The 25270-nt window shown below is 38.9% G+C and overlaps 1 pseudogene; it reads right to left on the bottom strand.

Annotated features, from left to right (window-relative positions):
• LOC118966908 (mRNA export factor GLE1-like) overlaps window positions 1-25270 on the bottom strand; it is a 49642-nt pseudogene that overhangs the window by 14640 nt on the left and 9732 nt on the right.

Here is a 25270-nt window from a genome sequence, read left to right as displayed (position 1 = left end):
CACCTCTATAAGGCATCTTACAGGGACTGCTCTAGATGGGAGCACTCCAAAAAAGAGCACAGAACAAAACACACAACATATAAAGAAAGGAGGAGGAGGAATAAGAAGGGAGAGAAGAAAAGAATCTCCAGACAGTGTATATAACAGCTCAATAAGTGAGCTAAGTTGGGCGCTAAGATACTAAAGAGGCTAACCTTGAACCTTTGGTAACCACGAATCTAAAGCCTGCAATGGCAATAAGTACATATCTCTCAAAAGTTACCCTAAATGTAAATGGACTGAATGCACCAATCAAAAGACACAGAGTAACAGAATGGATAAAAAAGCAAGACCCATCTATATGCTGCTTACAAGAAACTCACCTTAAACCCAAAGATAAGCATAGACTAAAAGTCAAGGGATGGAAAAACATATTTCAGACAAACAACAGTGAGAAGAAAGCAGGGGTTGCAGTACTAATATCAGACAAAACAGACTTCAAAACAAAGAAAGTAACAAGAGATAAAGAAGGACACTACATAATGATAAAGGGCTCAGTCCAACAAGAGGATATAACCATTCTAAATATATGTGCACCCAATACAGGAGCACCAGCATATATGAAGCAAATACTAACAGAACTAAAGAGGGAAATAGACTGCAATGCATTCATTGTAGGAGATTTCAAAACACCACTCATCCCAAAGGATAGATCCACCGGGCAGAAAATAAGTAAGGACACACAGGCACTGAACAACACACTAGAACAGATGGACCTAATAGACATCTATAGAACTCTACATCCAAAAGCAACAGGATATACATTCTTCTCAAGTGCACATGAAACATTCTCCAGAATAGACCACATACTAGCTCACAAAAAGAGCCTCAGTAAACTCCAAAATATTGAAATTCTACCAACCAATTTTTCAGACCACAAGATATAAAACTAGAAATAAATTCTACAAAGAAAACAAAAAGGCTCACAAACACATGGAGGCTTAACAACATGCTTCTAAATAATCAATGGATCAATGAACAAATCAAAATAGAGATCAAGGAATATATAGAAACAAATGACAACAACAACACTAAGCCCCAACTTCTGTGGGACGCAGAGAAAGCAGTCTTAAGAGGAAAGTATATAGCAATCCAGGCACACTTGAAGAAGGAAGAACAATCCCAAATGAATAGTCTAACATCACAATTATCGAAACTGGAAAAAGAAGAACAAATGAGGCCTAAAGTCAGCAGAAGGAGGGACATAATAAAGATCAGAGAAGAAATAAACAAAATTGAGAAGAATAAAAGAATAGCAAAAATCAATGAAACCAAGAGCTGGTTCTTTGAGAAAATAAACAAAACAGATAAGCCTCTAGCCAGACTTATTAAGAGAAAAAGAGAATCAAAACACATGAACAGAATCAGAAATGAGAATGGAAAAATCATGACAGACTCCACAGAAATCCAAATAATTATTAAAGACTACTATGAAAACCTATATGCCAACAAGCTGGAAAACCTAGAAGAAATGGACAACTTACTAGAAAAATACAACCTTTCAAGACTGACCAAGGAAGAAACACAAAAGTTAAACAAACCAATTATGAGCAAAGAAATTGAAATGGTAATCAAAAAACTACCCAAGAACAAAATCCCTGGGTCGGACGGATTTACCTTGGAATTTTATCAGACACACAGAGAAGACATAATACCCATTCTCCTTAAAGTTTTCCAAATAATAGAAGAGGAGGGAATACTCCCAAACCCATTCTATGAAGCCAACATCGCCCTAATACCAAAATCAGGCAAAGACCCCACCAAAAAAGAAAATTACAGACCAATATCCCTGATGAATGTAGATGCAAAAATACTCAACAAAATATTAGCAAACCGAATTCAAAAATACATCAAAAGGATCATACACTAGGACGAAGTGGGATTCATCCCAGGGATGCAAGGATGGTACAACATTCGAAAATCCATCAACATCATCCACCACATCAACAAAAAGAAAGACAAAAACCACATGATCATCTTCATAGATGCTGAAAAAGCATTTGACAAAATTCAACATCCATTCATGATAAAAACTCTCAGCAAAATGGGAATAGAGGGCAAGTACCTCAACATAATAAAGGCCATATATGATAAACCCACAGCCAACATCATACTGAACAGAGAGAAGCTGAAAGCATTTCCTCTGAGATTGGGAACCAGACAGGGATGCCCACTCTCCCCACTGTTATTTAACATAGTACTGGAGGTCCTAGCCACAGCAATCAGACAAAACAAAGAAATACAAGGAATCCAGATTGATAAAGAAGTTGTTAAACTGTCACTATTTGCAGATGACATGATACTGTACATAAAAAACCCTGAAGACTCCACTCTGAAACTACTAGAGCTAATATCAGAATTCAGCAAATTTTCAGGATACAAAATTAACACACAGAAATCTGTAGCTTTCCTATACACTAACAATGAGCCAATAGAAAGAGAAATCAGGAAAACAATTCCATTCACAATTGCATCAAAAAGAATAAAATACCTAGGAGTAAACCTAACAAAAGAAGTGAAAGACCTATACCCTGAAAGCTACAAGTCACTCTTAAGAGAAATTAAAGGGGACACTAACAAATGGAAACTCATCCCATGCTCGTGGCTAGGAAGAATTAATATCATCAAAATGGCCATCCTGCCCAAAGCAATATACATATTTGATGCAGTCCCTATCAAATTACCAGCAATATTCTTCAATGAATTGGAACAAATAATTCAAAAATTCATATGGAAACACCAAAGACCCCGAATAGCCAAAGCAATCCTGAAAAAGAAGAATAAAGTGGCAGGGATCTCACTCCCCAACTTCAAGCTCTACTACAAAGCCATAGTAATCAAGACAATTTGGTACTGGCACAAGAACAGAGCCACAGACCAATGGAACAGATCAGAAACTCCAGACATTAACCCAAACATATATGGTCAATTAATATTCGATAAAGGAGCCATGGACATACAATGGGGAAATGACAGTCTCTTCAACAGATGGTACTGGCAGAACTGGACAGCTATATGTAAGAAAATGAAACTGGATCACTGTCTAACCCCATACACAAAAGTAAATTCAAAATGGATCAAAGACCTGAATGTAAGTCATGAAACCATAAAACTCTTAGAAAAAAACATAGGCAAAAATCTCTTAGACATAAACATGAGTGATCTCTTCTTGAACATATCTCCCCGGGCAAGGAAAACAACAGCAAAAATGAACAAGTGGGACTATATTAAGCTGAAAAGCTTCTGTACAGCAAAAGACACCATCAACAGAACAAAAAGGAACCCTACAGTATGGGAGAATGTATTTGTAAATGACAGAACCGATAAAGGCTTGACGTCCAAAATATATAAAGAGCTCACACACCTCAACAAACAAAAAGCAAAGAATCCAATTAAAAAATGGGCAGAGGAACTGAACAGACAGTTCTTCAAAAAATAAATACAGATGGCCAACAGACACATGAAAAGATGCTCCACATTGCTAATTATCAGAGAAATGCAAATCAAAACTACAATGAGGTATCACCTCACACCAGTAAGGATGGCTGCCATCCAAAAGACAAACAACAACAAATGTTGGTGAGGTTGCGGAGAAAGGGGAACCCTCCTACACTGCTGGTGGGAATGTAAATTAGTTCAACCATTGTGGAAAGCAGTATGGAAGTTCATCAAAATGCTCAAAACAGACTTACCATTTGACCCAGGAATTCTACTCCTAGGAATTTACCCTAAGAACGCAGCAATCAAGTTTGAGAAAGACAGATGTACCCCTATGTTTATCGCAGCACTATTTACAATACCCAAGAATTGGAAGCAACCTAATGTCCATCGGTAGATGAATGGATAAAGAAAATGTGGTACATATACACAATGGAATATTACTCAGCCATAAGAAGAGGGCAAATCCTACCATTTGCAGCAACATGGATGGATCTTGAGGGTATCAAGCGGAGAAAGAGAAATACCAAATGATTTCACTCATATGTGGAGTATAACAACAAAGGAAAAACTGAAGAAACAAAACAGCAGCGGAATCACAGAACCCAAGAATGGACTAACAGGTACCAAAGGGAAAGGGACTGGGGAGGATGGCTGGGTAGGGAGGGAAAAGGGGTGGGAGAGAAGAAGGGGGGCATAAAGATTAGCATGCATGGTGGGGAGGGAGAATGGGGAGGGCCGTACAACACAGAGAAGACAAGTAGTGATTCTACGACATTTTGCTATGCTGATGGACAGTGATAGGGCGGACCTGGTATAGGGGAGTGCCTAGTAAACATAATATTCTTCATGTAAGTGTAGATTAATGATAACAAAAAAAAAGAAAGAAAGAAAAGGGGGATTACTCCCTGATAGGATAAAACTAACTGTAAATCAACAGTTAATGCATGCTTTAAATATCCTTAATTTTGATCACTTAAAGGGTGTCAGATGATCCGCTATGGAGGTGCATTTTTCTGATAATATTCCTTTCTCAAAAAAAAAAAAAGCAGTTCCTGTGTGGTGACCTCCAATGAGTTCTACACAATGGTATAAAGGGCATATCAAAGTGTGGGCAAAGGGTCTGTTTGTGTTTATACAGAGGATCAAAGCCTAATTTGGCTACCCAGAAAATGAACTAAGATATGATATGAAGAAGAACTTCCAACATCAGTACTCTCTGGAAGAGTCATACCAGAATATGATCATCAACAAACCTCAACAAAGATCCAGGCGATGCTGTAGTTGTAGCTGCATTCATCCCAAACAACAAATTTGACTGGAGCTATACTGTTGGAACTCAACCAAGAATTAGGAGAAGTGCAAGTTGTAGCACTCCAAAATCTTACGACTACAGACTATCTACTGTTAAAAGAACATATGGGATGTGAACAGTCCCCAGGAATGGGTTGTTTTAATTTATCTGATTTCTCTCAGACTGTTCAAGTTCAGTTGGACAATATCTACCATATCACAGATAAGTTTTCACAAATGCCTAGGGTGCCTAACTGGTTTTCTTGGTTTCACTGGAGATGGCTGGTAATTGTAGGTCTGCTTTGGTTATGTAACTGTATTCCTATTATGTTAATGTGTGTACATAATTTAAATAGTAGTTTAAAACCTATACATGCTTAAGTTACTCTACAAGAAGATATGTCAAAGAAATAATCAATCTTCCCATGTTTTCTTCCGTCTGCTACTCTTATAGCTTTTGTTTCCTTCCTATTTAATAGAAATAAACTCAATAGAATTTACAACTCTTAAATAGAATTCGTGCCTCATATTGAATTTACCGAGTATCATAATTCTTCCAAGTGGTAAAGATACCTCAAGACAAATACTGGGCATAAAAGCCACAGGGCATAAATCTGCAAAGAAGTAAAAAGCTAACCTTTTCAAACAATATTGCCTCTCTCTCACTTACCAACTTTACATTTCCCTGTATGGCCCCGGAAGATGACTGGTTAGCCAGAGATGGGTAAGATTCCTCAAGGGAGGAACAACCTAAGACAGGCACAGTCGCAGGGGGGCCATCAGGTGAGAAATTGGGGATCAACAGAGGTGAGGCTTAGAACCTCAAACCCCCCCCCCCATTTTGAGAGAAATTTTCTGCATCCGTGGATGTTTTATTGCCCTTGTCTAACTTGGATTAACACATAGTCTACAGGCACACACCTGATCATCTACATTTGCTCTCTTACAACACTAAACTATGTTTTCTACCTTTATCTTGCATCTACCTACCACTTCAGCATTTTATTAAAAAAATAATAATAATAATAAGGGAGAAATGTGGGATTCACATATAAATCAAGTATAAAAATCAAATGAATATTCATATTTGACCTGATTGTTATAGTTCATAATGTGTGATCAAAACTGAAAGTTTCTATGATGACTGCCCTTGTACTGTTCACCATGTAAGAACTTATTCACTATGTAAGAACTTGTTCACCATGTAAGAACTTGTTTGTTATGCTTCAGAAGATTGGAGACTGGTGAGAATTAGGCTTGGGGTGGATTAATGATTGTACATTGAGCATTGAGTCCCCTATACAGAATTTTATTGTTGTTAACAACCATTTGATCAATAAATATGAGAGATGCCCTCTCAAAAAAAAAAACGAGTCAACAAACACATAACTATTACCTTCTGTGTGTTGAAGAGGACATAAATCAGAGTAAAACAGGACGCACAGAACTGACACGTACCTGATTCAACTGTGAACGCTTGTTTGAACATACTCTGTTTATAGAAACCTTACAGATAAATAGATTCAGAATCTTAAAAAACAATGAAATGAAGTGAAGGGCCATGCTCTTAGCCCCTCTGACTAACCTGATAGGGTGGAGATTTGGCTCACTGGGATGGTGGCAGCCTTCTAGAGATCCATCTTTATCTTTCTGACCTGCCCGAAGAAAACAGTGAGAAGGCAGAGAGTTTTGAAGAGCTGAGTAGATGCCGTTAGGGTCAGGGAACATGAGGGGCTAGAGACCTTCCTGGGGACACAGCATGAGAAGGCCCAGAGAACTCCTGATTTACACTGCTGCCTACCTGACTGTCTTTGCTGCTGGTCAGTCCCTCAAAGGCCAACACACACTGACTGGCAACTTCCTGTAGCTGTTGGTACCACTGCATTGTGCTGTCTTGTTCCTTGAACTGGAGTTCTGAGGGGTAACAGAGAGGGCTTTCTTAATAGCCAGCATTTGCTGATGAGCCAGGCACTATTCTCATCTCCTTACATATGCTACGAACTGCTTTCAGCATCATAATAATCCTGTGAAGGAGACACTGTAATTATCTTCATTTTATAGATTAGGCAATAGCACAGAAAGGTTAAGTAATATCCAAAGTCACATTGCTAGGAAGCAGAAAAACTAGATTGCCACCAATCTGGCTCCAAAACCAGCATTATTCTCAACTGGTATGCTATACTTATTCCCTGATGTAGTAAATAAACACATATCTTGTTCAGACATGTTTATCTAAAATACTCAGTGGCAGAAATGCTTGGAATAATACATCTACTAGGATTACACATAATTTCAATCCTCGTGACATAGGCTGCAATCTGAGGTGAGGCTCTACAGCAACCAAACTGACTGCAATTCAGTAAAAGCACATTATGTAAAAGTTCTAGGAGACCGTCCTGTGGCCTAACACAATATGTAAAGCACATTCTTTTTTCTTTTCACACTCAGAGTTAAAGGGTTCTCGCCACACCAAAACTTACCTTCATTCTGTTTCCTTCCTAGGCCCTGGCTGGGAGCCAGGGACTCTGTGTGGACCTCAGGCCCCCGCTTCACCTGGGACTCCTGCTGTTTTACCCAGGCCTCCTCCGCCTCCTGCCTCCTCTTGTCCTCACAGGTCCTGGTGATATCCTGCTCCGAGTTCCTAAGGAGGTCCCGCATTTCCTGCAGAGCCCTCTCTGCCACAGCCTGGTCCTCTGCTGTAGGAAGGCCGTGCTGTCAGGGTGACAGAGACAGACCTTAGTGGTTATTGCCTAGGCACCTGGGAATGGAATCATACCTCATGCAAATCAATACGCTTCCAGAATTGGGATTTTTGTGCCAATGGAGTACCCACATTCAATGCATTCAGACCTACTGTTTTCTGTTGTCTTATAGGTAACACTGATTTACCATCATATCCGCAGTATCTGAAGATAGATTTTTCTATGCTGTCACCAATAATAGCTGGAATAGTTCTTTAAAAGCTTTGGACAACACTCCAGATAAAAATGATACTGTGTATTCCATATGCTAATGGTGATTTTGAACTTACTTTAACATTTACGAGGCAATTATATTTCTGCTCTTATAGGCTGCTTGTTCTGTCCTTTGCTCATTTTTCCATTAGTGGGATGGAGGTAGGTAGAAAGAGCGTGATGTACTTACCTTTTTTTCCCCATAAATCACAAGAACTCTTCGTATCATGAACGTTGAATATAGCTCTGCTGCATATGCCACAGATACATTTCCTAACTTATAAAATGTGTCTTTAACATTTATGTGCTTACAGTTATTGATCCTTGCCATTTACATTGGCTTTTATTGCTATGCTTACACAGGGTTTCCATGCCTTAATTCAAATATATATTCACCTGAATTTTTTCCCACTGAACATAATTTTTTCTTATTGTTTCTCTACAATATTACATTTAAACACCCCAGAAATATGGAGTAAGATGAAAGAATGGTACAAATTTAATATTTGCTTTTATGGTTCTAAATAATTGCTTTTTCCCCACTGATTTGAAATGATACCTTTGTAATATATTAATTACCTATAAAAAATGTGTGTCTTTCTGGGGCTTGCTATTCTGTGCCACTAATCTTGCTGTCTGTACGCAGGCAAGAAGAAACTGCTTTAACTATGGTGTTAGAAAATGTTTTTTTATTTGATTGCAAGTCCCCCATCAGTAGATTTCTTTTTGAAACAGTCTACATATTTTTTATTAGAATTTCACTAGATTTATTGATTTGGGCAAATTTGGTAACTTACTTTAAGGAGGCCTCAGGAACATGGTAAATTCTTCTGTTCATTCAAGTCTCATTTTATAAATTCAACTAAGTTCCATACTTTTCTCCACGTAAATCGCATCTATTTCATGTTAGTTTATTTCCAGGTATTTTGTATTTCATCATTATTTTTTAACTTTTTTTTTTTTGACAGAGTATTTTTAACTTGGCTACATAACTAAAACTCATTTAAAAAATCTCATAGTTTCCAGTTTTCTTACTCTTAGCTTTTGAGGTAGACATGCTGTCACCAAATCACATTTCTTCATTTAAATATTTACACTTTGTTATAATTACTTTGTATTAGCTAAAACTTTAAAAACAACATTGAAGAAAGGTAACAATGTGCTATATTATTTGTCTCCCACTTTTAACAGCGTTATCTGAAATGTAGTCATAGATGGATACATATTCTTGATCATGCTAACAAGAAACATGTTTTTATTCTGTTTACTGTGTAAGTTTTTTTAATTAGGTAAGGACATCAAATTTTAACATACACATTCACAATATCAGATGAGATAAACATATGATGTGCGTCATTAACCTATTGATGAAATGAATTTCATGAACAGATTTCATAACAACTGAATCAGCTTCATGTTATTCTTTGACTAACACCTGTGGTTATAATGCATTATTCTTTTGTGCCTCTGATAAATTTTATTTACTTATCTTTTATTTAGAACTTCTGCTCATAAATGAGATTGCATAAATCAGAACAAAATGCACATTTTTGTGTGTGTGCTATTGTGTTAGAATTTGTCTATCAGGATTATAAAATGAATTGAGGACATTCTACATTATTTTCTATGTTCTGTCCTATAAACACATTTCATGGTTTTTTCCAGTAAATCAATGACACCCCTCATTTTAAGTCAACTTGTCCAAGGTAGTAGAACAAGAAAATTCTACAGGAAATTCATGTTAAGTTTTCCCTTTTTGATACTAAAATGTATTATACATCTATATCTAAAAGAGGGTGATTCTGGTATAAGAATAAAAACCGATATCAAGAAAACAGAAAAGATTATTGCAAAAGAGCTCCCAGGGTAGTATTTAGCTTGGTAAAAGAGATTTACAAATCAGGATGGAAAAGTGGTGATAAAACAGTATGAATATTTTTAAATTAATATCTTTATCTCCCACCAATCATCAAACAAATTGCAGATGGATTAAATGAGGAAACCCCCCCAGAATTTCTTTACATCAAAAATGGCATATAAACTATGGTTGTACTATATACATCCTCACAATAGAGTTCTATGCAGTTATGTAAAGAAATGAGGGAAACTCTATGTGTTGCTAAGCAGTTATCTCCAGGATAAATTATGTGTAAAAAAGCAAAGTCTTCTGAATACATCTCCTCAGGCAAGGGAAACAAAATAAATAATGAACAAGTAGGACTATGTCACACTAAAAAGCTTCTGTACAGCAAAGGACACCATCAGTAGAACAAGAATGCTTTCTATAGTATGGGAGAATATATTCATAAATGACATATCTGATAAGGGGTTAACATCTAAAATATAGAAAGAACTCACATACCTCAACACCCAAAAAACAACCTGATTAAAAAATGGGCAGAGGATATGCACATACAGTTCTCAAAAGAAGAAATTCAGATGGCCAACAGGCACATGAAAAGATGCTCCACATCGCTACTCGTCAGAGAAATGCAAATTAAAACTGTAATGAGATATCACCTCACACCAGTTAAGATGGCCAACATCCAAAAGACAAGAAACAATAAATGCTGGCAAGGATACAGAGAAAGGTTAACCCTCCTACACTGTTAGTGGGAATGTAAATTAGTTCAACAACTATGGAAAGCAACTATTGAGGTTCCTCAAAAAACTAAAAATAGAAATAACATTTGATCCAGAGATTCCACTCCTAGGAATTTACCCAAAGAAAACAAGATCCCAGATTCAAAAAGACATATACACCCCTATGTTTATTACAGCACTATTTATAATAGGTATGGAAGCAACCTGAGTGTCCATCAATAGATGAATGGATAAAGAAGATGTGGTATATATACACAATGGGATATTATTCATCCATAAGAAGAAAACAAATCCTAGCATTCGCAAGAACATGGGTTGAATTAGAGGGTATTATTCTCAGTGAAATAAGCCAGGCGGAGAAAGACAAGTACCAAATGACTTCACTCATTTGTGGAGTATTAAGAACAAAGCAAAACTGAAGGAACAAAACAGTAGCAGACTCACAGACTCCAAGAAAGCACTAGTGGTTACCAAAGGGGAGGGGTTGGGCAGGGTGGGTGGGGAGGGAGAAGGGTATTAAGGGACACTATAATCCATAATCACAATATAGGTAGGTCTCAGGGAAGGCAGTACAGCACAGAGAAGATAAGTAATGACTTTATAGAGCACTGATAGACAGTGACTGCAACGGGGGGGGTTGGGGCGTGAGGACTTGATAATATGGTTGAATGTTGAAACTACAGTGTTATTCATGTGATACCCTCATAAGACTGTATATCAATGACACTTAAATAAAAAAAAAATAGGGGCAGGGGGTGGCAGCCTGAAAGCACTGGGCCACACCCCTCAAACAACCCTTAAATTGAAAAAAAAAAATAAGCAAAGTCTAGAATAGCACATCCAGTAAGCTATCTTTTATCTGGGAAGAAGACATATATAAAGAAAACCAAAAGGCTGAACGCTGTGTGGATGTTAATTTTCTAACCAATTCTTAAAACATTTTGAAACAATTACAGAAATTTGAACAATGACTTGATATCTGGTCATATTAAGGAAACTTTTTACTTTTTTAGATGTAAGATTAGTATTTGGTTACGTTAACAGAGTTTTACCTTTTAGAGGTACAAACCCCTTTTAGAGGTACATACCAAAGTATTTCCGTATTCCAACATGTTTCTGTGTTTGTCATCTGGGGGAGGGGCGCAGGTGGAAGAATAGATGAAACAAGACTGCCCCATGTTGAGTCTTGTTGAAGCTGGGGAATGGGTGCATGAGGCCCCCTGGGCTGTTCTATTTCTGTACAGGTTTGAAATTTAACAAAAAGAAAGGTAAGCAAAAGCCATGGAGAGAATTCAAAGAGAACAACAGGCTATAAAAATAAATTTCTTCCTCAGATATGATAAATGCTTAAAGTTCTTAATAATTTATAGGTCATATAAGTTGGTTTTTTAAATCATGAACTCTGGTAGACATATGAACTAAGGGTGAGAACACACAATTTATACAAGTGTGAATTGGTATAACTTTTGGATGTGAATCAAAAACCTTAAAATTCTTTGACTAATTCACTTCTAGGAATTTATCTCAAATGATCAGAAATATGGATAAGACATATAAGCTGCTGTGTTATGCATGGTAGTGAGAATAAAGAAACTTAACTATTCAACAGGCAGTATTTTTTTCAATAAATTTTAGTATGGCATATGTTGGAAGTCTCCAATTTCATCTGTTTATCAAATATTTATTTCATATCTACTGTGTGTCAAGGCAATACCTGTATTTCTTAACAGCACCTTAAAAACATCAAAATATTTTTAATGATTACAGTAGTTATGTGCTCAAAGAAAAGCAATATGCATTTCTGTAAAGTTTCCATTTTTACCACAAGCACAGCAGGTAAATATTACTGAATGAATTAAAGTATTTTGCAATCAGAAGAAACATGTACTTTTTAAGTTACAGTATGAAACTCTACCTAGATGAGTCCAGTTTGGGGTGTGGAATCTCACACACACTGTCAGGGAAGAAACAGAAAATGTAACAGTGGTTAACTCTAGCTTAGGAGATGACAAGTGATGTTTGCCATTCTCTACAATAAGCAGGCATTAGTTTTGAATCAGAAAACAATTTTGTTTTTAAGGTTCTCCATGTCAAAGACAGAAGACAGAGTCCCTCTGAAGCCCCCTCACCTCACAAGTGGCCCAGATGATCCCCGAGATGAGGCCACACAGCTGGTTGCCTCAGGTGCGGAAGGCAGAAAGGTCAGCCTTCAGGTCTCTGCTGCTGCTCCGAGGCGTCCAGCTGCCGGATGAGGTGCAGCATCTCCTCCTGCAGGGCATAGAGTCTCCGCAGGCGGATCTGGCCTTCTTCCTTCTGCAGCCGCTCCTGTTCCACTCGTTTCAGGCGCTGTTGCTCTGCCTCCCACAGCTTCTGGTTGAGAATCTCTAGAAAGGGTTGTCAGGTTACCTCTCTCCGAGGGGCTCCTGGGCCTTCTGTCTCTACATTCTTCAAGTCCTGTGTGGCCCCAGAGCAAGAAGAGGACAGCCCAAGGCCAGGCATACAGAGGCATATGGGCCAGGTCCTCCATGACTGCCAGAACATGACTCCGCAGGCAGTGTACAGCCAGACGCTGAACCACCCACACGGACTGCCCAGGCTCTGACCTCTGCTCTGTGACGATGCTCAGCTTTTAGCTTCTCCTGGCGGGCCAGGGCTTCTCTGGAGCTGAGAGGAAAATGGCAGGAAGAAGAACTGGGGATGCTTCCTGTGGTCATTTGACCTCTCCTAACAGCCTCCCTCTCTGTCAGATGTTGGTCCTCTTCCCAAGGTTGCTCAGTTTTCTACATTAAAAGCTTCTCTGTTATTTTGATACTTTAAGGATTCAAAATAAGTTGGACTCTTTTTCCCTTTGGGTTTTGGGCTGGGAAAGAGTTCCAGTTGAGCATACTGACATTCCTGGTCATACCCCCCCAGGGCAACCCATCTCTTCTCCATCATTTCCCGTAGGTCCTGGAGTTATTTACGATGCTTCAGCTCCCTCCACTCATCATAACTGCTTCAGCTGTTCAGAAGCCATGTCAGTGAAGGCTCGCACCGTCTTCTCCATCAACTCCTGCCGGCGCCTCAGCCTCTCCTGGAGAGAAGCAGCACTGCTCTCTGGAGCACCTTTACCGCCTCCCTCACCCCCTGGAATGCCCTCCCATCAAACCAACAACGCCAAGGCTACTCCAGGGCATGGAATCATCTGCTGCCTTCTCAGAAACTTTGCTCAAGTCAGCTCACCCCTTTGGGCTGATACTTAAACTCAGCTGTTTGGTGAACTCCTCCAATTTGCCCTATCCCCTTTATGTCATGCCAGTATAAGCTGGAAATGGGTGGGAATTCACCAACATAGTACCAAATAGCCCCGAGTGTTGAAGCCTCCATCCTCTGTGATCTTATGATGGTTTCAGGGTATTCTACAGAAATCGTTGCTCTGACTCCACCAACACGCTATGCACATTCCTATCTCACTTCTTTCCTTGTCCTATTATTTTGCCTAGATTTTTTTGCCAACCTCCACTTAGCTAAGTCCCTTTCCTTTATATCTGAGAGGACCACGTATTTCTATTATTATTCATGAGGGTTCCCATATGGTTTTTAGGGGTGATGTGACATCTTAACTGTCAAAATCTGAAGCATATATATATACTTTGACTCTAGCTCCCCTTTAGGCATTTATCCGAAGGAAATAGTTGCATACGTGTGCAAAGATTTATGAGCAAGGTCGTTCACTGCAGCCCTGTTGATAATGGCAATAAATTTTAAACAAATTAAATGGAGATTGGTTAAATATATTACAGTGTGTCATAATGGAGAATACTCTGCAGCCTTTCAAGAGGATGAGATACCACATATACTGTCATGGAGATATGTCAAAATACATTATGTTACTCTATTTTAAAACTTTTTTTAAAGCTTCCAGTGTAAGAAGGCAAATTAAACAAAGCATATATATCTTCTCCTTGGAGCCTCTGTTTAAATAAGAGTTGAGAAGAAGAAGAAGAAAAAAAGACAACATCAGAGAGCACACGAGGGAGATCGTCAACAGGGAAAAACTGTCAACATTCTCTAGAAGAGAGGAGTCCATGGAGGAGTATGGACTGACAGGGCGGAGCGGAGAAAGCCCGAGGAGACACACACAAAGACTATGCCTCTCAGGTAGAGGCCAGTGTACCAGCAGAACCTCCAAGAGGCTGAGGACTGGGAAATGGCAGGCCTGAAATCAGGTGGGGCTCATGAGGTGAAAGTAGAGACATCAGCTGGAATGTTTGTGGACAGTCAACTCCTGCCCCCTTCCCCATATCATTAGTCTAAAATTGGCGGATACCAGGCTCTTGTACTGTAATGATTTACAGAGATCTGCAAATATTCTGACATCCTCCCATGCCCTCTATTTCACCCTGAGCAGGCTAGTGGGGGCATGATGAGTAGCACAAGGTGGGCATTCATAATCCCCGAGGAAATGTATTTACATGCAGCTCCCTAGGTGGCCCACCTGGCCTTACTTCAGAAGTCACTTATCCATGCTTCCTGTCTGCGCACCACCTCATACATCCGGATGCAGCCTTTCACTGTGACTCCCCAGGGGGATGGACTTGCCATAGATCCTGCATGCTGGGACTCACGTATGCTCTGTACAGACAGAAGATGATGAAATCAAGCTTTTAGGATGATAGAGTTGGTATTATCCTCTCTATACAAATACCACATCCTTACTTATGAACAACAACTAATAAAAGCAACAACAAAACAATTTAGGTCAGACCAGTGTGCTTTACATGATACTGACCCTGTTTGAATTGTTTTCCTTAAAAACTGGATGTTTGTTGATTTGGGAAGATTTTTCTTCTCCCTTAACTATTTGTTTTGCTCTTCCCAGAAAACTTTTCCCCCTTCTTCTGTTAAGTATCCAGTTGTGCCCAGGTCATGTGGATGGAGCAACCCCAACCCACATCCCCAATTCTTCTGCACTCCTAGCCTCAGGGGTAATCATACAACCAGCCTACGATCAAAGGACTCTGTCACCCTGTATCTGCTTCAGGAATGAGGCATATGACCCAAGCTGGGGCAGAGTCCACCTCTCTTTTTCTGATGGAGCTTCCAAGAGGGCTTTCTCTTCATCTGGGGATGTTAACGTAGGAAGATGTGTGTCAAGAGCTACTAACAGCCATTTTGCCATATGGAGTCTACATGAAAAATAAACCAGGAAGAGTGAGGCAGAATCGAGAGATGGAGAAGCAAAGGCCTGTGTCTGGGTTACTGGATCATGCCAGAAATGATGTGAACCAGAAATAAGCAGAAAACAGATCACCTAACTGATTCTAAATGCACTCCTAGACTGCCTACTTAGAAATTAATTAATAATCAATTATTTAATTAATTCCTTTGTCTCTCCCTTGTTTTGCTCAAGCTGGTTTAAATTGGTTTTCTGTTTCTTAAACACCACTCCTAAATGATACAATAATCCATTATAGAAAGCCCTCCAAAACTTCATTTAACCTCAAGAATGACTGAATTGTATACCTGGAGAGGATCTCAGCAATTCTGTTCAGCACCAGATAGGAAGGACACCACCAATAACAATTTAACTCTTTTTAAGTAGGAGAAACAAAGTTGGGGACAAAAGAGCCAAAAGAGGGTAAAAATTCATGCAGAGCAAATGCTAAATAAATTCAAGAGCTGGTATAAATTTTACACTAAGCCTTCCAGCAGCCAACACAAAAAGGGAGACCTTATGAGTCAAACAGATGCAATGCTCATGAGAAAAAACAATCCAACTGCTCATAAAATTAATTAGTATTCTTGGTGTTAAGAACAGAGGGGAATTTGAATTTCTCTCTCTGGGTCTCCATAAAAAGAACACTGGGTGATGTAGTAAACATTGTCCCTACAAACAGCTACAAGAAGCAGCAGTCATTATTTTTCTCTGGGTAAGTTCAATTGTTGTAGGATGTATTAAACACTTCAGCTTTAGACAGCCACCATAGTCTTTTGTCTTAAGCTCATTAAAACCCTTCCCTTGGTTCCTTTTGGTGCTGAGGAGGCTGGTGGGAAGGCAGGGCTTGTGACAGGAGATGTGGGAACAAATGAAGGCTGGTCTAGGTCTGAAGTAGATCTAGAGGATGTTGAAGTTTTTGAGGGAAGTGGGCTCTCTTGCTGATGGGCTAAGACATGATCTATCACCCATCCACAGTAAGAAGATAGCTTGGGAGGAGGCATACTTTCTTCTAAAATATCCTAGAGAGAAGAAGAGGGTGAAGCCCAACTTTCATGTCATCTGATCTCAGCAATCAAAGATAATTTTATCCTTAGAATCCACAAGCCTTACTGAGAATCTAAGAATGCCCAATACATACACTTATACATACCAAAGATGCAAAGTAATTGTATTAACAATCAGAGATGAAGAGAAAGCACAGTAGTTTCTTGATAATGACCCTGACTACTTTTAGGGTATGGGGCTAAATAACCCTAACTATGGAAAAAGGAACAATGTACAAAGAAGGTCATTAAAGCATATTTGAAAGCAGCCTGAAACGCTGGAACAGAAATGAACACAAGAGGAATTTTGAAGTAAACTACCGTATACATGATCAATGGAATATCAGTCACTTAAAAATACTGTGAATCCGGGGCGGAGCCAACATGGCGGCATGAGTAGGACAGTGGGAATCTCCTCCCAAAAACATATATATTTTTGAAAATACAACAAATACAACTAATCCTAAAATAGAGACCAGAAGACACAGGACAACAGCCAGACTACATCCACACGTGCGAGAGCCCAGCGCCTGGTGAAAGGGGTAAGATACAACCCCCAGCCTGGAGGGACCTGAGCACGCCTCCCACCAGCTCCCGGCGAGTGGAGAGGTATTGGAGCACAGGGAGGGAGAGGGATCCCAGGACAGCTAAACACCCAGCCCCAACCACCCGCACCAGAGCGCAGACACAGTGCATGCGTGGAGGGCTGGAAACTAGGGAAACAGGGCAGCAAGACCTCTGAGTGGGTTCCAAAGCTGATGCCCCTGTAACAAAGAAAAGTGAGTGCTTTTTGAAAGTCTTAAAGGGAGAGGGATGTTACAGCTGGATGGAAACAACATAGGTCACAGCCCAGTGGCTGGAAATTACAGGGAAAACTGGGCACACTAACCCCCTGGGCAACAGCTCTGAGACCCCTCACAGAGGTAAATAGCCAAACAGCCCCCCTGTCCATTACCCCTCCAGGGTGCTTCCTCCATACTGGCTGAGCAAGACACAAAGACCCAGTCTACATGCAATTACCCAACACAAGCCTCTAGGGGTCGCAGTTGTCCCAGTAAAGAAAGGCCAGTAGCGAGTGAAAAGTTTGGCCCTCCCAGCTAACAGTCAAAAGCACCTATCAACATGAAAAGGCAAAAAAATATGATCCAGACAAGACTAACCCAGACAGCTTCAGCATCTGCTACATCTTCCCCTGAGAAGGAACCTGGGGAAATAGATTTAACCAGTCTTCCTGAAAAAGAATTCAAAACAAAAGTCATACCCATACTGATGGACTTGCAGAGAAATATGCAAGAACTAAGGAAGGAGAATACAGAAATAAAACAAGCTCTGGAAGGACTTCAAAACAGAATGGTCGAGATGCAAGAGACCATTAGTGGACTAGAAAACAGAGAACAGGAATGCAGAGAAGCTGATGTGGAGAGAGATAAAAGGATCTCCAGGAATGAAAGAATTCTAAGAGAGCTGAGTGACCAATCAAAATGGAACAATATCCCCATTATAGGGGTACCAGAAGAAGAGAGGGAAAAAGGGATAGAAAGTGTCTTTGAAGAAATAATTGCTGAAAACTTCCCCAAACTAGGGGAAGAAATGGCCTCTCAGACCACAGAGGTACACAGAACTCCCATGACAAGGGATCCAAGGAGGGCAACACCAAGACATATAATAATTAAAATGGCAAAGATCAAAGACAAGGACCAAGTATTAAAGGCAGCCAGAGAGAAAAAAAAGGTTACCTACAAAGGAAAACCCATCAGGCTAATCATCAGACTTCTCAACAGAAACCCTACAGGCCAGAAGAGAATGGCATGATATACTTAATGCAATGAAACAGAAGGGCCTCGAACCAAGACTACTGTATACAGCACGATTATCATTTAAATATGAAGGAGGGATTAAACAATTCCCAGACAAGCAAAAGTTGAGGGAATTTGCCTCCCACAAACCACCTCTACAGGGCATCCTACAGGGACTGCTCTAGATGGGAGCACTCCTAAAAAGAGCACAGAACAAAACACCCAACATATGAAGAAGGGAGGAGGAGGAATAAGAAGGGAGAGAAATAAAGAATCATCAGACCGTGTTTATAATAGCTCAACAAGCGAGTTAAGTTAGACAGTAAGATAGTAAAGAAGCTAACCCTGAACCTTTGGTAACCACAAATTTAAAGCCTGCAATGGCAATAAGTACATACATTTCAATAATCACCCTAAATGTAAATGGACTGAATGCACCAATCAAAAGATACAGAGTGATAGAATGGATAAAAAAGCAAGATCCATCCATATGCTGCTTACAAGAGACTCACCTCAAACCCAAAGACATGCACAGACTTAAAGTCAAGGGATGGAAAAAGATATTTCATGCAAACAACAGAGAGAAGAAAGCAGGTGTTGCAATTCTGGTATCAGACAAAACAGACTTCAAAATAAAGAAAGTAACAAAAGATAAAGGGCTCAGTCCAACAGGAGGATATAACCATTATAAATATATATGCACACAATACAGGAGCACCAACATATCTGAAACAAATACTAACAGAACTAGAGGAAATAGAATGCAATGCATTCATTCTAGGAGACATCAACACACCACTAACTCCAAAGTACAGATCCACCAGACAGAAAATAAGTAAGGACACAGAGGCACTGAACAACACACTAGAACAGATGGACCTAATAGACATCTACAGAACTCTACATCCAAAAGCAACAGGATACACATTCTTCTCAAGTGCACATGGAATATTCTCCAGAATAGACCACACACTAGGCCACAAAAAGAGCCTCAGTAAGTTCCAAAAGATTGAAATCCTACCAACCAACTTTTCAGACCACAAAGGCATAAAACTAGAAATAAACTGTACAAAGAAAGCAAAAGGGCTCACAAACACATGGAGGCTTAACAACATGCTCCTAAATAATCAGTGGATCAAAGACCAAATCAAAATGGAGATCCAGCAATATATGGAAACAAATGACAACAACAATACAAAGCCCCAGCTTCTGTGGGATGTAGCAAAAGCAGTCTAAAGAGTAAAGTATATAGCAATCCAGGCATATTTAAAGAAGGAAGAACAATCCCAAATGAATGGTCTAATGTAACATTTATCGAAATTGGAAAAAGAAGAACAAATGAGGCCTAAGGTCAGCAGAAGGAGGGACATAATAAAGATTAGAGAAGAAATAAATAAAATTGAGAAGAATAAAACAATAGCAAAAATCAATGAAACCAAGAGCTGGTTCTTCAAGAAAATAAACAAAATAGATAAGCCTCTAGCCAGACTTATTAAGAGGAAAAGAGAGTCAACACAAATCAACAGGATCAGAAATGAAAAAGGAAAAATTACGATGGACCCCCACAGAAATACAAAGAATTATCGGAGAGTAACATGAAAACCTATATGCTAACAAGCTGGGAAACCTAGGAGAAATGGACAACTTCCTAGAAAAATACAACCTTCCAAGACTGACCCAGAAAGAAACAGAAAATCTAAACAGACCAATTACCAGCAACGAAATTGAAGTGGTAATCAAAAAACTACCTAAGAACAAAACCCCTGGGCCAAATGGATTCACCTCGGAATTTTATCAGACATACAGGGAAGACATAATACCCATTCTCCTTAAAGTTTTCAAAAAAATAGAAGAGGAGGGGATACTCCCAAACTCATTCTACGAAGCTAACATCACGCTAATACCAAAACCAGGCAAAGACCCCACCAAAAAAGAAAACTACAGACCAATATCCCTGATCAACGTAGATGCAAAAATACTCAACAAAACATTAGCAAACTGAATTCAAAAATACATCAAAAGGATCGTACACCATGACCAAGTGGGATTCATCACAGGGATGCAAAGATGGTACAACATTCGAAAGTCCATCAACATCATCCACCACATCAACAAAATGAAAGACAAAAACCACATGATCATCTCCATAGACGCTGAAAAAGCATTTGACAAAGTTCAACATCCATTCATGATAAAAACTCTCAGCAAAATGGGAATAGAGGGCAAGTACTTCAACATAATAAAGGCCATTTATGATAAACCCACAGCCAACATTATATTGAACAGCGAGAAGCTGAAAGCTTTTCCTCTGAGATCGGGAACTAGACAGGGATGCCCATTCTCCCCACTGTTACTTAACATAGTACTGGAGGTCCTGGCCATGGCAATCAGACAAAACAAAGAAATACAAGGAATCCAGATTGGTAAAGAAGAAGTTAAACTGTCACTATTTGCAGATGACATGATACTGTACATAAAAAACCCTAAAGACTCCACTCCAAAACTACTAGAACTGATATCGGAATACAGCAAAGTTGCAGGATACAAAATTAACACACAGAAATCTGTGGCTTTCCTATACCCTAACAATGAACCAACAGAAAGAGAAATCAGGAAAACAACTCCATTCACAGCATCAAAAAGAATAAAATACCTAGGAATAAACCTAACCAAAGAAGTGAAAGACTTATACTCTGAAAACTACAAGTCACTCTTAAGAGAAATTAAAAGGGACACTAACAAATGGAAACTCTTCCCATGCTCGTGGCTAGGAAGAATTAATATCGTCAAAATGGCCATCCTGCCCAAAGCAATATACAGATTTGATGCAATCCCTATGAAACTACCAGCAATATTCTTCAATGAACTGGAACAAATAATTCAAAAATTCATATGGAAACACCAAAGACCCCGAATAGCCAAAGCAATCCTGAGAAAGAAGAATAAAGTAGGTGGGATCTCACTCCCCAACTACAAGCTCTACTACAAAGCCATAGTAATCAAGACAATTTGGTACTGGCACAAGAACAGAGCCACAGACCAATGGAACAGACTAGAGACCCCAGACATTAACCCAAACATATATGGTCAATTAATATTTGATAATGGAGCCATGGACATACAATGGTGAAATGACAGTCTCTTCAACAGATGGTGCTGGCAAAACTGGACAGCTACATGTAGGAGAATGAAACTGGACCATAGTCTAACCCCATATACAAAAGTAAACTCAAAATGGATCAAAGACCTGAATGTAAGTCATGAAACCATTAAACTCTTGGAAAAAAACATAGGCAAAAATCTCTTAGACATAAACATGAGTGACCTCTTCTTGAACTTATCTCCCCGGGCAAGGAAAACAACAGCAAAAATGAACAAGTGGGACTATATTAAGCTGAAAAGCTTCTGTACAGCAAAAGACACCATCAATAGAACAAAAAGGAACCAACCCTACAGTATGGGAGAATATATTTGTAAATGACAGATCCGATAAAGGCTTGGCGTCCAAAATATATAAAGAGCTCACACACTTCAACAAACAAAAAACAAATAACCCAATTAAAAAATGGGCAGAAGAACTGAACAGACAGTTCTCCAAAAAATAAATACAGATGGTCAACAAACACATGAAAAGATGCTCCACATTGCTAATTATCAGAGAAATGCAAATTAAAACTACAATGAGGTATCACCTCACACCAGTAAGGATAGCTGCCATCCAAAAGACAAACAACAACAAATGTTGGCAAGGCTGTGAAGAAAGGGGAACCCTCATGCACTGTTGGTGGAAATGTAAATTAGTTCAACCATTGTGGAAAGCAGTATGGAGGTTCATCAAAATGCTCAAAACAGACTTACCATTTGACCCAGGAATTCCACTTCAAGGAATTTACCCTAAGAACGCAGCAATCAAGTTTGAGAAAGACAGATGTACCCCTATGTTTATCGCAGCACTATTTACAATAGCCAAGAATTGAAAGCAACCTAAATGTCCATCGATAGATGAATGGATAAAGAAAATGTGGTACATATACACAATGGAATACTACTCAGCCATAAGAAGAGGGCAAATCCTACCATTTGCAGCAACATGGATGGAGTTGGAGGGTATTATGCTCAGTGAAATAAGCCAAGCGGAGAAAGAGAAATACCAAGTAATTTCACTCATCCGTGTAGTATAAAAACAAAGGAAAAACTGAACGAACAGAACAGCAGGAGAATCACAGAACCCAAGAATGGACTAACAGGTACCAAAGGGAAAGGGACTGGGAAGGATGGGTGGGTAGGGAGGGATAAGGGGGTGGAGAAGAAGAGGGGTATTAAGATTAGCATGCATGGCGGGGTGGGAGAAAGGGGAGGGTGGGCTGTACAACACAGAGAAGACAAGTAGTGATTCTATAACATTTTGCTATGCTGATGGACAGTCACTGTAAAGGGGTTTATAGGGGGTACCTGGTATAGGGGAGAGCCTAGTAAACATAATATTCATCATGTAAGTGTAGATTAATGATAACAAAAAAAAAAGAAAGAAAGAAAAGGGGGATTACTCCCTGATAGGATAAAACTAAGTGTAAATCAACGATTAATGCATGCTTTAAATACCCTTAATTTTTGACCACTTAAAGGGTATCAAAAGATCGGCTATGGAGGTACATTTTTCTGATAATATTCCCTTCTCTTAAAAAAAAAAAAGCAGTTCCTGTGTGGTGACCTTCAATGAGTTCTACACAAGGGTATACAGGGCATATAAAAGTGTAGGCAAAGGGTCTGTTTGTGTTTATACAGAGGATCAAAGCCTAATTTGGCTACCCAGGAAACGAACTAAGATACAATATGAAGAAGAACTTCCAACATCAGCACTCTCTGGAAGACTTATACCAGAAGATGATCATCAGAAAACCTCAACAAAGATCCAGGCGCTGCTACAGCTGTAGGTGCACTCATCCTACCGGTTCCTGAACTTGCCATGGGAATGAAGAAGGAGATATCTAAGCTGGCCTGTGCATACAGTAAAACAACAAATTAGACTGGATCTATACTGTTGGAACTCAACAAAGAATTAGGAGAAGTGCAAATTGTAGTGCTCCAAAATTTTACAACTACAGACGATCTACTGTTAAAAGAACATATGGGATATGAACAGTCCCCAGGAATGGGTTGTTTTAATATGTCTGATTTCTCTCAGACTGTTCAAGTTCCATTGGACAATATCCACCATATCATAGATAAGTTTTCACAAATGCCTAGGGTGCCTAACTGGTTTTCTTGGTTTCACTGGAGATGGCTGGTAATTATAGGTCTGCTTTGGTTATGTAACTGTACTCCTATTATGTTAATGTGTGTGCACAATTTAATTAGTAGTTTAAAACCTATACATGCTTAAGTTACTCTACAAGAAGATATGTCAAAGAAATAATCAATCCTCCCATGTTTTCTTCCGTCTGCTACTTCTATAGCTTTTCTTCTTCCTTCCTAATTACAACTCTTAAATAGAATTTGAGCCTAATGTCGAATTTTCCGAGTATCATAATTCCTCCAAGTGGTAAAGATACCTCAAGACAAATGCTGGGAATAGAAGACACAGGGCATAAATATTCAAAGAAGTAAAAAGCTAACCTTTTCAAACAATAAGGCTTCTCTCTCACTTACCAACTTTACATCTCCCTGTATGGCCCCGGAAGATGACTGGTTAGCCAGAGACGGGTAAGATTCCTTAAGGGAGGAACAACCTAAGACAGGCACAGTCGCCGGGGGGACATCAGGTGAGAAATTGGGGATCAACAGAAGTGAGGCTTAGAACCTCACCCCCCCTGTTCTGAGAGAAATCTTCTGCATCTGTGGAGGTTTTATTGCCCCTGTCTAGCTTGGATTAACACACAGTCTACAGGCACACACCTGATCATCTACATTTGCTCGCTTACAACACTAAACTATGTTTTCTACCTTTATCTTGCATCTACCTACCACTTCAGCATTTTATTAAAAATAATAATAATAAAGAGAGAAATGTATCCACATATAAATCAAGTATAAAAATCAAACAAATATTCATATTTGAACTGATTGTTTATAGTTCATAATGCATGATCAAAACCAAAAGTTTCTGTGATGACTGCCCTTGTACTGTTCACCATGTAACTTATTCACTATGTAAGAATTTGTTCTCCATGTAAGAACTTGTTCATTATGCTTCAGAAGATTGGAGACTGACGAGAATTAGGCTTGGGGTGGATTAATGATTGTGCATTGAGCATTGACTGCCCTATACAGAATTTTATTGTTGTTAACAACCATTTGGTCAATAAATATGAGAGATGCCCTCTAAAAAAATAATAAATAAATAAATAAATAAATAACAAAAAATAAAAGTAAATAAATAAATAAAAAGGACAGACTTCCAATTGTAAAATAAATAAGTAACCGGGATGTAATGTATAGCATAAGGAATATAGTCAAAATATTGTAACAACTTTGTATGGTGATAGCTGGTAGCTAGAATTATCATGTATATAAATGTTGAATCACTGTGTTGTACACCTGAAATAATACTGTGTGTCAACTACCCTTCAATAAAAAATAATTATCTACAAAAAAAATACTGTGAATCCTATGTAATATACTTAATGTTAAATTTTTTCCCCAGTTTGATTGAAAAACAATTCACATACATCACTGTAGAAGGTGTACAGAATGATGGCTTGATTTACATATATAGTGACGTGACTATCACAGTAAGTTCACCTAACAACCCTCTTCTCATAAATAGATACAATAAAAAGAATAAAAAAGGAAAAAAGAACTTCTCCTTGTGAGGAGAACCCTTAGGATTTACTCTCTTAACTTTCTTTATATTGCACACAGTGTTAGCTATATTCATCATGTTGTACATTATATAACCATTCC

This window comes from Manis javanica, chromosome 2 (assembly GCF_040802235.1).
Source record: "Manis javanica isolate MJ-LG chromosome 2, MJ_LKY, whole genome shotgun sequence".
NCBI lineage: Eukaryota > Metazoa > Chordata > Mammalia > Pholidota > Manidae > Manis > Manis javanica.
The sequence above is the reverse complement of the archived record's forward strand: the minus strand, read 5'-3'. Positions and strand labels throughout refer to the sequence as shown.